This window comes from Panthera pardus, unplaced genomic scaffold, assembly GCF_024362965.1.
Source record: "Panthera pardus isolate Hobbes unplaced genomic scaffold, ASM2436296v1 HiC_scaffold_10, whole genome shotgun sequence".
Lineage (NCBI taxonomy): Eukaryota > Metazoa > Chordata > Mammalia > Carnivora > Felidae > Panthera > Panthera pardus.
The window spans coordinates 59875028-59887561 of NW_026526655.1; the positions used below are offsets into that span (position 1 = coordinate 59875028).

The window sequence follows — 12534 nt, forward strand, 5'->3', positions numbered from 1 at the left end:
AGGTGTATTAATTTTTGGCACAGCCAAAAGCTGTTAGACCTGAATCTGTGAACAGATATGTTAACATTCATTTGCATATTAAGAAAATAACGGGCACCTGGGTGGCTCAGTCAGTTAAGCGACCAAGTTCGGCTCAGATCATGATCTTGCAGTTCATGGGTTCAAGCCCCGCATCGGGCTCCGTGCTGACAGCTCAGAGCCTGGAGCCTGCTTCGGATTCGGCGTGTGTGTGTCTCTCTCTGTCCCTCCCCTGCTCGCACTCTCTCTCTCTCTCTCTCAAAAATAATAAACACTAACAAAATTAAAAAAAAAAAATACACACTGTTCAAAGTGATGCACAGATACACAAAGCCACTGTCTTTGTCTTCAAGGAGTGGAAGGTCAAGGAGATGAGACGAAAGGGATTTAATAGGATTAAGAGGTGAGCACCGAAATGAGTACATGGTGGGAAACATGCAAGCTTGGAGCAACTGAATCCAAAAGGGGGAATATAGTCAATAATATGGTAAAACTTTGTATGGTGACAGATGGTAACTACACTTACTGTGGTGAGCATGTTGTAACGTATATAAATGTCAAATAATGATGCTGGACACCTGAGACTAATGTAATGTTCTATGTCAACTCTCCTTCAATTAAAAACAGATTTAAAAAGGGGGTGGGAGCAGAATTTGAAGAATACAGGCTGGAGGTCATGATAAGGGTAAAGAAAGGCAGGGTTGTTGGAAGACTGGGTAAGACGAATTGCGGGCAGAGAGGGGAAGCTAAGGCCTGCTATTTTCAAGGTGGAGTAGTTCTAAGTTGAGATGTTGAAGGTTGTACCCCTAAGTGGCTGCAGGGAAGTGGAGCTGAAAGACAAAGTGGTAGTAGTGACAGAAGCGGGCAGTCGACTCAGAGGGCCTTCAAGTGGGTACCAAATTCACTCAGGATGACGGGCAAAGACAGGGCAGAGTCATTAACCAAGGTAGGCACTGAAACCAAGTAAGGTTGGAACATCTGCGAGAGAAAGTGGTTTAAGTGGTTGTATGGAAAGACACTCAGTGATGAGAGGTGGTAGCAAATGGAAAGACAGACTAATTTTCTCACACGGCTTATGAACTGATTCAGTCAGAGATGACACCACTTTGTTTTGATTTCGAAGTTGTATAAAAAAGGACTCTCTTTTTAAAGTTAAAAAGCTATTATTAGGTCTTATTATTACAAAATTGAATGAACAGTATCTTAAAAGAGGATCATCAAACATTCCTTTAGAGGAGACAATATAGATCATGCCCCACCCTCCAACAAGATTTCCTAAAATACTAGGAGAGAGATTTGTATCAAATGGAGACCAAAACTGAAAGGCAGTTTTCAGTAAGGAAAAAATTCTGAATCCTAAAGTGTATGTCTGAAAATGTATTATAGAAGTATCTCATGAACATAGACAATTCAGCTAGGTGAGCTGAAAGACGGGCTCAAACAGAGAAATAAGAAATTTAGGAAAGGTTTTCATGCGTAGCCACAAATGGTGGGCCCCTCCACTTGGTTCTGAGTGCTCTAATCCAAAGCTCACGAGATCACAGGACACTCTGCCTCTTTTCTAAACTCCTCTCTCAATGGAAGAGTTAAGGCAGAACCTATCTCCCCCTTTGCGCAGGCCCCGCTAAGATAAACAGGTGTGAAATGTTTCTCTCTGTTTATATACAGTTCTTAAAAAGGAAAATTTCTTCCTAACTCATCCTGACAAATGGCTGTGGGTAAACATTCCAGAACCTTTATGAGTTTGCTAGAACAAAAAGAGGGGGGAAAAATCCACCATAATAAAGGGAAAGGCATATTTCTAATGCCACCCAAGTACTGGGTTACTTGTTCTTTACACATTTGCACCCACAGAGCAAATACAGATTTCTCCCCTTTATAATTACCAGATCGGGAGCAAGCTGGAAATATAGGCAAAATTCTAAAGCCTTACTGGTTAGTAACCAAACGTTCTATTTGTATTCCTGGTCACTAGTACCAAGTGACCAGATAAATGCAAATTACATTTAACTTAAAGTGTCTGCAGTGTTTCTCCAACTATCAAGTAAGACCGAGAAACTCTTAAGAAGAATCGATGTTTACTTTATACCATATGTATGCAGAGCTTCAGGACAGCAAAGAAATTGGGGACGGCGGGGGAAAGGAAGATAAATAAGGAGATTAAAATTCTGGGTCATCAATGATATTCTTCTAGGAGAGGTGAAGCAGAAAATATTTCAAAACATATGAAGGGCGCCTGGGTGGCTGAGTCGGCTAAGAGTCCGACTTCGGCTCAGGTTATGATCTCATGGTTCGTGAGTTCTAGCCCCGCATCAGATCCTCTGTCCCCCTCTCTCTCTGCCCCTCCCCTGCTCATGCTCTCTCAAAAATAAATGAACATTAAAAAAAAAGGATTAAGGAAACACATGTGTAAACTTTCAAGGTACTTTGCATGATTCAACACTAAACAGGAGGTTTAGTTTAGTACACAGAGGCCTCCTGTGTACAGAACAGACCAATTATAAAGATATTTCCCGTCTCCATGCTATAAGATTCCGTGCATTTGGTCAGCTTTTTTTTTTTTTTTTTTATGTTTGTATTTATTTTTGAGACAGAGAGAGACAGAGCATGAGCAGGGGAGGGGCAGAGAGAGAGGGAGACACAGAATCCGAAGCAGGCTCCAGGTTCCAAGCTGTCAGCACAGACCCCAACATAGGGCTCGAACTCACAGACTGTGAGATCATGACCTGAGCCAAAGCTGGACGCTCAACTGACTGAGCCACCCAGGTGCCCCAGCTTTATTTTTTTTTTAATTATAAAAGTAGCACATGCTGCTTCCCATTTTTCATGGCCATACACAGCTCTGAATACAACTGCATGTGCATTTTTCCAACTATTCCCTTAGAACAAATTCTTAAAAGTGAGGGTGATGGGTCAAATGACATTTTAAGACTTTTGAGAATCTCTTAAACTGCCCTCTGAAGGCTCTGCCCCTTTGGACGTCCACAGCAAGTTTAAACTTCTCTGAACTTTGCCTCACCTTCTCTGACAGGAGCTGGGCTCTCCTCTGTAGGCCTCTCAATGGCAGCTAGGTGGTCTCTTTCAGCATCTGCTCCACTCGGCCTGGAGGCAAGCAAGGTGTCCACCTTGCTCCTCATTACCAGTTCCAGACAGCTCTCCGTGCCCCCCGCCGCCCCACCGCCAAAGGCGGAATGTTAGGTCATTAGTCTGCATCATCCATCATCCTTCACTGTTGCCAACATATACCAAGGGACTAGGGTGCCCATTATGCCATACCCTCACCAGCACTAAGTGCCATCAGTTCTTTTCACTTCTACCGGTCTTGTGTGTGGGAAGATATCTCCAAATTGTTCTATGACGCCGTCATAAGGACCCTAGGTGACAATGATTCTCCAGTGGGGGGTGGGGAGGGGAGGAAGATACCAACTTTTGGAGGACAGGGAAAGCAGAAGTATAAAAAGTATAGTTTTTTTTTTTTTTAAGTTAAAACATTCTACTTAATAACACAAATATATATCAAGTAAATGATAAAATATTGTTGGCTCGTAAGAAAATGAAAAACAACAGGATGAGAAAGCATCACAGAAGATGTGGATTTTAAAAGTCTGGGAAACATTATACTGTAAGGTAATGTAAGTAACTAAGCTGTCCACAGCTCTTAAAAAAGAAAGCTATGCTTAAATATGTTCGGCAAGCCACAGAGGACAGTATGAACACTGAGTATGTTCTGACTGTAAGCTGCCGAACGAACAGTAATAGCAACAGTCACGAATGCTGAAGCGGACCAGGCGCCGGGAAGCAAGCTAGGCGTGCTCAACATGGATGACCTCGGCTGGCCCTCATCATAACCTTGTGAAGCAGGCCCCTATTATTATCTACATTTTACAGAAGAGAAAACTGAGATCTGCTTAAGTAATGAGGAGTGCGGCCAGGATTTGAAACTCCACTGTCTGACTCTGGAGTGCAGGCTCTTAAAACACGTAGCTATCCAGCTTCCTAGGAATTAATGCCTCCATCTTCAACAAAAGACAGACAACTTGGTTTAAGACATGCCAATGAAAATTCATTCTATAGTCTTCGTAAACATTTTGACTGCTATCTCAGCCAGTGGACTGACTCCCCATTAAGCACATGCTGCTGGAAAGAAGTTTTTCCTGGTTACTCTAGAATGGCCTTGTTATCAGTTATCTCCTCAGAGAGCCACTGACAAATTCCAGAGAACGCTTATCACACAACCTGAAATTAAAGAAAATCCCTTCTGTTGTTAACCAGATTTTCATAGTCAATATACTCCTTCCCAGGTCTGTCATGCCCAATTCCGAAGGCCAGGGGAGCCCTAACATCTACTCCCTCCTACCTCCACAGCCTGGCCACCACTTTCCGACATACGAACTTCAGGACTCACCTCACTGTGCCCATGATCCCTGATTATGTCTTTGCCACAAGACGACCCAAGCCCCAGGTGCCCATCCCCCATCTCCCAAGTGCCAATCCCTATATGACTGCACATATTCCGGCTAGACCCTATTTTCCAGTTTTCTCCCGCTCCCGAAACCCTTCCACGGTGCCCTCATGCCCCACAAGCAACCAGACCCCCTCTATCCTGAACCTCTTCCTTAAACTTTCCTTCTTTTCTCTGACAGACGCTGGGCTCTTCTCTGTGGGCCTCTCAATGGCAGCCAATCCCTCTCTCAGCATTTGCTCCAGTAGGTCTGGAGGTGAGCAAAGTGTTCTCCTTGCTCACCTCCTTATGCTCTCCTCATTATCAGTTCCAGACAGCTCTCCCCCGCCCTAAATGCTGGATCTTAGGTCACTAGATCGCATCATCCATCGTCCTTCATTGTTGCCAACATATACCAACAATTCCAAATAGCTCCCCTTCATTTCTTGATGATTTTAGCTCCTGGCTCACTGTCATTTTCTCCAATTACTATTCTTGTCTCATAGTGTGGGAATGTTCACATGCACATAAATGAGCCTCTGGCACTTGTCCTCTCAAGTCCTTGAACTCCCCTGCAATAACCTAATCCTTCACCACACCTCATCCACACATTCCTCTGGTCACACCCTAGACCCTGCATTACCATTAAACTGTACCCCTCCACAATCCAAACCCATCCATCCCACTTCCTAGATTCTGTTTAAGTACCTGGGCTCCAATGGTCCCGTGACCTATAGTCACCCGTTCCTACACCTTTTCAGTGCCACTTCCTTTCCAGAGGTCTTCTCTTCCTTCCTAACTTAAATTTCCTTTGCAAATCCAGAACCCTTCCTTTGCATCCATCCTCAACTCCCTTCTTGTGCTTTTACTTCATTATACTCAGGAAAACCACAACCCTGAAAAAAACCCAATTCTCTGTCTACTCCACTCCTGTACCTGTTGAGCTGACTATGGCTGATGAAAACACACACCATTATCAATGCTCATAGCCCTGTTACATTTCCTTAGTCCAGTGGTTCTCAGTTTTTGGCATATGGGCACTAACTGATTCAGTACCATTTGTTGACAAGATTATCCTTTCCTTACTGAACTGTCCTGGTACCTTTGTCGAGATTCTATTGACCAAATATGGATCTATTTCTGGACTGTGTTCTGTTCCACTGGTCCATCTATAACACGAATACCACACAATCTTGGTAACTGTAACTTTACAGTAAGTAACAAAATAAGGTAGTATATTATGTAAGTCCTTCAACATCATTCTTTTTCAAAACTGTTTTGGTTACTCCAGATCCTTTTCATTTCCATATAGATTTTACAGTCTGCTGATTAATTTTTACCAAAAATTGGCTGATGTTATAATTGGGATTGTATTGAAGCTACAAATCAGTTTCAGGAGAACGGATGGACATCTTAATAGCATATATCTGATCTATGAACAGAGTAGATCTCTCCACTTACTAATGCCTTCTTTTATTTCTCTCAGCAGTGTTTTATAGTTTTCAATGTAAAGATCCTGCACAGTGCTTTTGTTAAATTTATCCTTTAATATTTTGTATTGTTTTTTAGAAACAGAACTCTATATTTTAGTTGTGGTACATAAAAGATCATTTAAAAAAATTATTTATTTATTGTAGAGATAGAGGGAGAGAAAGGGAGAGAGAGAGAGAGCACACATGCAAGCAGGGGAGAGGCGGGGGGGAGGGGGGAGGGAGAGAGAGAGAGAGAGAATATCCCAAGCAGGCTTCGCACTGTCAGCCCAGAGCCCAACACGGGGCTCAATCTCATAAACTGTGAGATCATGACCTGAGCCAAAACCAAGAGTCAGACACTTAACTGACTCAGCCACCCAGGCACCCCATAAAATATCATTTTAAGTGTATGAGACATTAAATGCATTCACATGTTGCACAACCATCACTATTCATTTCCAGAATGTGTTCAACACCCCAAATAGAAACTCTGTACCAATGAAACTCCCTATTCCCCGTGGCACCTGGGAACCACTATTCTACCTTCTGCATCTGAATTGGCCTATTCTAGGTACCTCGCAGAAGTAAAATCATACAATATTTGTCTTTTTGTATTTGGCTTCCTTTGCTTAGCATACTGCTTTCAAGATTCATCCATGTTGTAAAGTGTTCCAGAATCTCCTTCCTTTTTTAAAGGGATGAATGCTATTCCACTGTACCCATATACAGTATTTTGTTTATCCATTCATCTGTTGATGGCTATTTGGGTTGTTTCCAACTATTTCACATTTTTGTTGTATTATAAATGGTATTTTTTAGACTAATTCCAATTTTTCATTGCTTATATCAAAAATGAACTCCTGGGGTGCCTGGGTGGCCCAGTCAGTTAGGTGTCCAACTGTTGATTTCGGCTCAGGTCATGATCTCATGGTCATGATCTCAAGCCCTGCATCAGGCTCCACACTGGGCATGGAGCCTGCTTTGGTCTCAGTCTCAGTCACTCTCTCTCCCCCTTTGCCCCTTGCCTACACACACTCTCTCTCTGGACCCGCCCCCGACAAAAGAACTCCCAATCTACTCTCACAAATATGTTCCACGCATGATGTTCCCCATCTCACAAGATGGCAAACGCACCCTCCATCTCCTAAGAGCAAAGCCTTTGAGACCCCCAGGACTCCACATTCACACAGCATGTCCAACAGGTGAGCAAGTCTGGTTAGCTCTACCTTTAAAATATACCCCAAATGCAACCACTTCTTACTGCCTGCACTGTAACCTTCCTGGCCCCAGATACAAAAACCTCTCATTTGGATTATAATCCTATCTGGTCTTTCTGCCCCTGCCTCTTTTCTTACAGAGTATCCAGAGTGGCCATATTAAAACATAAATCAAATAATTTCACTGCACAAACCCAAAGCATTCAGTTGCTCACCATTTCCTCCCAATTTAAATTAGAAGCTCTTAGAATTGCGTACCAGGCCCTATACCATTTGGCCTTGTTACCGCTCTGGCCCCATTTCCTGTTTCTCTTCCCCTCATCCACACCACTCCAGCCACAATGGCCTTCTTGTTATGTCTCCAATGCAGCAACTATGCTCCCACCTGTCATCTCTGCTGAAAGTCTCACCTGCATATAAGTATGGGGCTCCGTTTTCACTTCCTTCAAGTTTTTGCCCAGGATCATCTTCTCAACGAGGCCTCCCCTCCCTAACCTAATTTGCAACACTGACCCCATGCTGGCACTCCTGATTTCCCTTACTCTGTTCTGTGGTGTTCCTTGTATTTTCATATAAAGTATTAATTTTGGAATAATGTCAGCTTTACAGAGAAGTTGAACAGACAATGCAGATCGTTCCTCTCACCTCGTTTGCCCTAATTTTAACATGCTGCCCACTTAGATTTGTCAAAGCCAAGAAACCATCACTGGTACATGATTGCTTAACTCAACTGCAGATTTTATTTGGATTTCACCATTTTCTCTACCAGTGCCTTTCCCCCCCCCCCCCCGTTCTAGAATCCAATTCAGGATACCAAATGTTTGGTGACCAGGCCTCCTTAATCTCTTCTGGATTGCGACACTTTCTGTAATAGCCTTGAGAGGCAGGGGCCAAGTATTTTGTAGAATGTCTATTAGTTTGGGTTTATCTGGGGTTTTCCTCATGACTAGACTGGGATTACAGGTTTTGGGGAAGAAGACTGCAGAGATGAGGTGCTTTTCTCATCACACCACAAGGGGATGCATGTGCTGATGTAGCTTATCACTAGCGATGCTAACCCAGATCGCTTGGTTAAGATGGCATCTGCCAGGCGTCCACCGTAAAGTTACTAAAGCCTAAAGTTACTAGTTTTCCCTTTCCTATACTCCAGTCTTTGCAAGTGAGTCAACTAAATTCAGCCCATATTTAAAAGGGGTGAGTGTCGGGGCGCCTGGGTGGCTCAGTCGGTTAAGCGTCTGACTTCAGCTCAGGTCACGATCTCATGGTCCGCGAGTTCGAACCCCGCGTCGGGCTCTGGGCTGATGGGTCAGAGCCTGGAGCCTGCTTCCGATTCTGTGTCTCCCTCTCTCTCTGCCCCTCCCCCATTCATGCTTTGTCTCTCTGTCTCAAAAATAAATAAAACGTTTAAAAAAAATTAAAAAATAAAAGGGGTGAGTGTCTTTATGTTTTAACATACAACTTAATTTTTTTTTATTTTCACATTTGAAGGTAAGCTCTAAAAGGACATGAATTTTTGTCTATTACCGAGAAGGCTCCAGTATCTAAAATAGTGCCTAGCATGTAATAATATTTGTTGGATGACAGAATATCAAAAAGGAGATTTCCCAGTAATCTGTTCAGGTCACAGTCTCTTACAGCAACAATTATACATCCCCCACCTAGAAAACCATGTGCTCAGGGGAAAAACAACAACACCAACAACACATATGTCACTCACTCTGAGGTATTACTAACATGTTGAGTTACCCTTCTCAGTGTTGTTTGCATTTTTATTAGGGGAAACTATCTTAAAGAGTGAAATTGCAACACTAAAACTTGAGGCATTAACAATAGGATTAAATAGAATATGCCAACTGCTTAGAATAGCAGCCATAAATTAACAGGAACTCAAGAAATGTCAATTTTCTTCTATTTCTTTACTGTACATTTAGGAAAGGGAGATTTGGGGGGCTCATAGGGTCTTCCCTGGAACCTGAAAAATATACTTATTCTACCTAACAATCTTAAATTGTTTTCAAAACAAAGCAGAGTATATATTTTTTAACATTCCACACCCCCATATCCAGTTAATGTTAATTTCTTAATCTCTTACTAAATTCTGCTCTTGGGGTGATCAGTACTTGAGGTGAGTCTATCTAGAACCAGGGTTTCCCACATGTCCTCTTGTTCTGAGACATGTACTCTGGCCTTAGTGACAGTTCCCAGGTTCTTCTGAAGATAAACTTTTTCCCAAGGAAGAATGCAAATTACACACAGGGGCCTTAACTCGTGGTTATGAAATTGTCCTGCGATTTTTGAAGGGAAGAAGCTATCCATTTTCACAACGTTAACGATTTGTCCACAGTTGAATTAGTTCAGGAAAAGTCAGTTTAGATGCCAACTAAACTGTACTGTATTTTAAAATACCCATCCAATGATATAAAAATGAATACCCACTGCTTAAGATAGACTCTACAACTATAGTTCTAATAACAAAGGCAATTCAGTTTCCTACTAAAGGAAGCACAGTTCTACAGGTTTTAAAAATTTAGTGAGTTTAAGGGCACCCAGGCAGCTCAATCAGTTAAGCGTCTGACTTCGGCAGGTCATGATCTCGCGGTCCATGAGTTCGAGCCCCGCGTGGGGCTCTGTGCTGACAGCTCAGAGCCTAGAGCCTGGAGCCTGCTTCAGATTCTGTGTCTCCCTCTGTCTCTGCCCCTCTCCTGCTCCTGCTCTGTCTCTCTCAAAAATAAATGTTAAAAAAACTTTTTTAACTTAGTGATTTAAACGGATTATATTCATTAATCGCTTACTACCTCTCTTTAAAAGCAGAGCAGGCATAGAGTCCTCTCATTCTTTAACAGAGCCTACACAAACACTCACCAGACATTTTCTTCCTTATCAGTATAGCTGCTCTAAGTAGCTAATTTTACTAAGCACTATTTTCTGAAGAACAGCAACAGGGATAAAAGTCATATTTTCAAGTCATTAAGACTCTGGCAGTCTCATTTCATTTAGGACACCTTAATTTTTCTCAGGTCATCAATCAGTGAACATCTGATATTAGCAGAGCTAAGAAAAAGGATCTTGGATTCCTTTTTTTGGAAACATGTTAAAAAAAAAAAAAAAAAAAAAAGTAAGAACATGGCCAGGAAAATCCTTCCTAGCTGTTATAGAACAGAACTTTTCATTGAAAGACAAACGAATTTATTAAGAACTCAAAAAGTCAGCCAAACATGAAGAAAGAAAGGCTATGTAGTAGACTAGGAATGGCGAACTGTGTTCTTTTCTGTGGATTCAGGAATAGCAGAACCTTTCTGTAAATCTTACAAAAGAAGAAAGTTGAAGCGCGATCACCATGTTTACTGTTTATTTATGCCCTATACACTTATTGATTGCTTATAGCGAGCTCAGGAAATATAAACATCAATACGATATAGAACTTGTGCTCATCAAGAAGCTGACATACAGAAGAGGGTAAAATTTGTTCTGAGAGCCAGGGTCCAACAGCGATGCCTGGAAGTTACATTATAAAGAACTTTCTAAGAATTAAACTGCTCCAAAATTGAACAGCCTGCATCTCATATGTCACCAAAGGCAGTATTCAAACAGAAACTGGATGTCCTAACTAGGAGCAGGAATTAAGCCTGAGTAGGGGGGAGACAAATTAAGAAAATGGTCTCTATCTTGGATAATTTCATGTGACTTCCTGTCTTCACTGGAAAGCAGAGAAGAAAAATCTAGGTACCTTTTTAATACCCAAGTGAGATACTTCTATTCTGAAGACTGACAGCCAATCATATCTCTTTTGAAACTATCTGGAATACTTATGGATAGCTCTTCCTCTCCTTCAATCTTTCAGTTTTTCTCTCTGTATTAAGCTTTGAATTTCTCAGAAATTCAATTTGTGCTTCAAACTATTTTTATGAAGCAAGAGCCTAGCTTTGTATAACACCAGTCAGGATATAACACTTTTATTGGAATACATTCATTGGTTTGATTTCAGCACAATATTTAGAACATGGCTGGATATTAATTAACTGATTAACTAACTGAAATGTTTACTGCTTAATATACTGAGATCAGTACTTTAATGAAAAGCTGAAATAACAGTTGCAATAATGTTCCTCACATGGCAAAACAAAAATAACTTCTAAGTGCAAGTAAACATGTAATCTAACAAAGTTTTGAAAGGATTTAAAATTTGTTTAACTAAAATAAAAGGATAAGGGCTTTCTCTTGCAAACAAAACATTTCTATGGTCATATCGTTAGTCTGAAAAATAGCAAAGAGTGATATTTGTCTTAATGTAACCACATGTCACACACCATGATAAGAACATTATTTATGATTCAGGTGATTTTCTAAACTCCTGGTTCTAGGAGAAGCCATTCCTGTGGTTACCTCTCCTATAAGATTTGTATTGCCTTCAGAAGTATCAGTGATACATGCTTACTCATTTCATTGATACATTTGTTCAATATGTGTCTAATTTCTTAAGTCTCTCTATAGCCATTCACTTTGGGGTATCTTATATTACAAGCTCCCAGGAAGAGAACTGCCCCGAGGAAAGGAGCTCCGTCTCGGAGAGCTGCTCAGTGCGTACTTCTGGATGATGGTGATTACATTAATTATCAGATAAAATGAGGTGAACTGCTTATTCTCTAAGTGATGATTTCTAGATCTAGCACAAAGTAAAAGTACGGCACACTGAATTGTTTAAAATTTCTTAAGCGGAAATGGCATGCCAGTCTAAAAGGTAGACAAGCAAGGGTACTTGTAAAAATCAAACATTAGTTACCCTAAAGAAAAGGACAGTTCTGTCACTATGTAGCCAAGTGAACTCACAATCAGCAGTAAGTAAAGACAGGCCTGTTCCATCCTCTCTCACAGCTCAAAGAGAGTAAATGAACAAAATGCAGGTACACTGATACAGGAGATCCCTCCTGGATGAGAATGACACGAAAGTCTACCGCATCAGGATACCAAACATCAACACTACCAACCAAACACTACTGTGAGCAAGGCACAGGGCTGGGAGTGGTGAGGCAGGCAAGGAAGGGTGCTGTTTATATTAGCCAGGTTACTTAACCTCTCTGAGCCTTAATTTCTGACCTATCAAATGGAGGTTATAATCGCATAACGGGAGTGTGAAGAAGAGGAGGGCAGTAATGGAAAGCCCCTAACCGAGTGATTAGTTCACAGAGGTAATGTACTTGGTACCATGAAGACAGCCAGGAAGGTGGCAGCATTGGCGACAAAGGTAAAGCCAGTCCTTGCCCTTAGAGAGCTCACGACAGGGATGTGGAAGACACCTCACACATCCTTGCCCTTCCACGTGCACACTGAGCCCTGCCGTGGCTCTCTCCTGCAGACTGAAAACGCGGCTCTGACCCCTTTCCCACAT

The 12534-nt window shown here is 41.8% G+C and overlaps 1 protein-coding gene and 1 long non-coding RNA gene across 5 annotated transcripts in view; both read right to left on the reverse strand.

Annotated features, from left to right (window-relative positions):
* Window positions 1-12534, reverse strand: part of MAP3K20 (mitogen-activated protein kinase kinase kinase 20) — a 191713-nt gene that overhangs the window by 158290 nt on the left and 20889 nt on the right. The window lies entirely within an intron of this gene.
* LOC109273162 (uncharacterized) lies at window positions 391-6053 on the reverse strand. Its single transcript, XR_002082870.2, has 2 exons — window positions 3038-6053; window positions 391-996 (listed from the first exon to the last, which is right to left on the reverse strand). It is a non-coding gene; the product is annotated as an uncharacterized LOC109273162 (long non-coding RNA).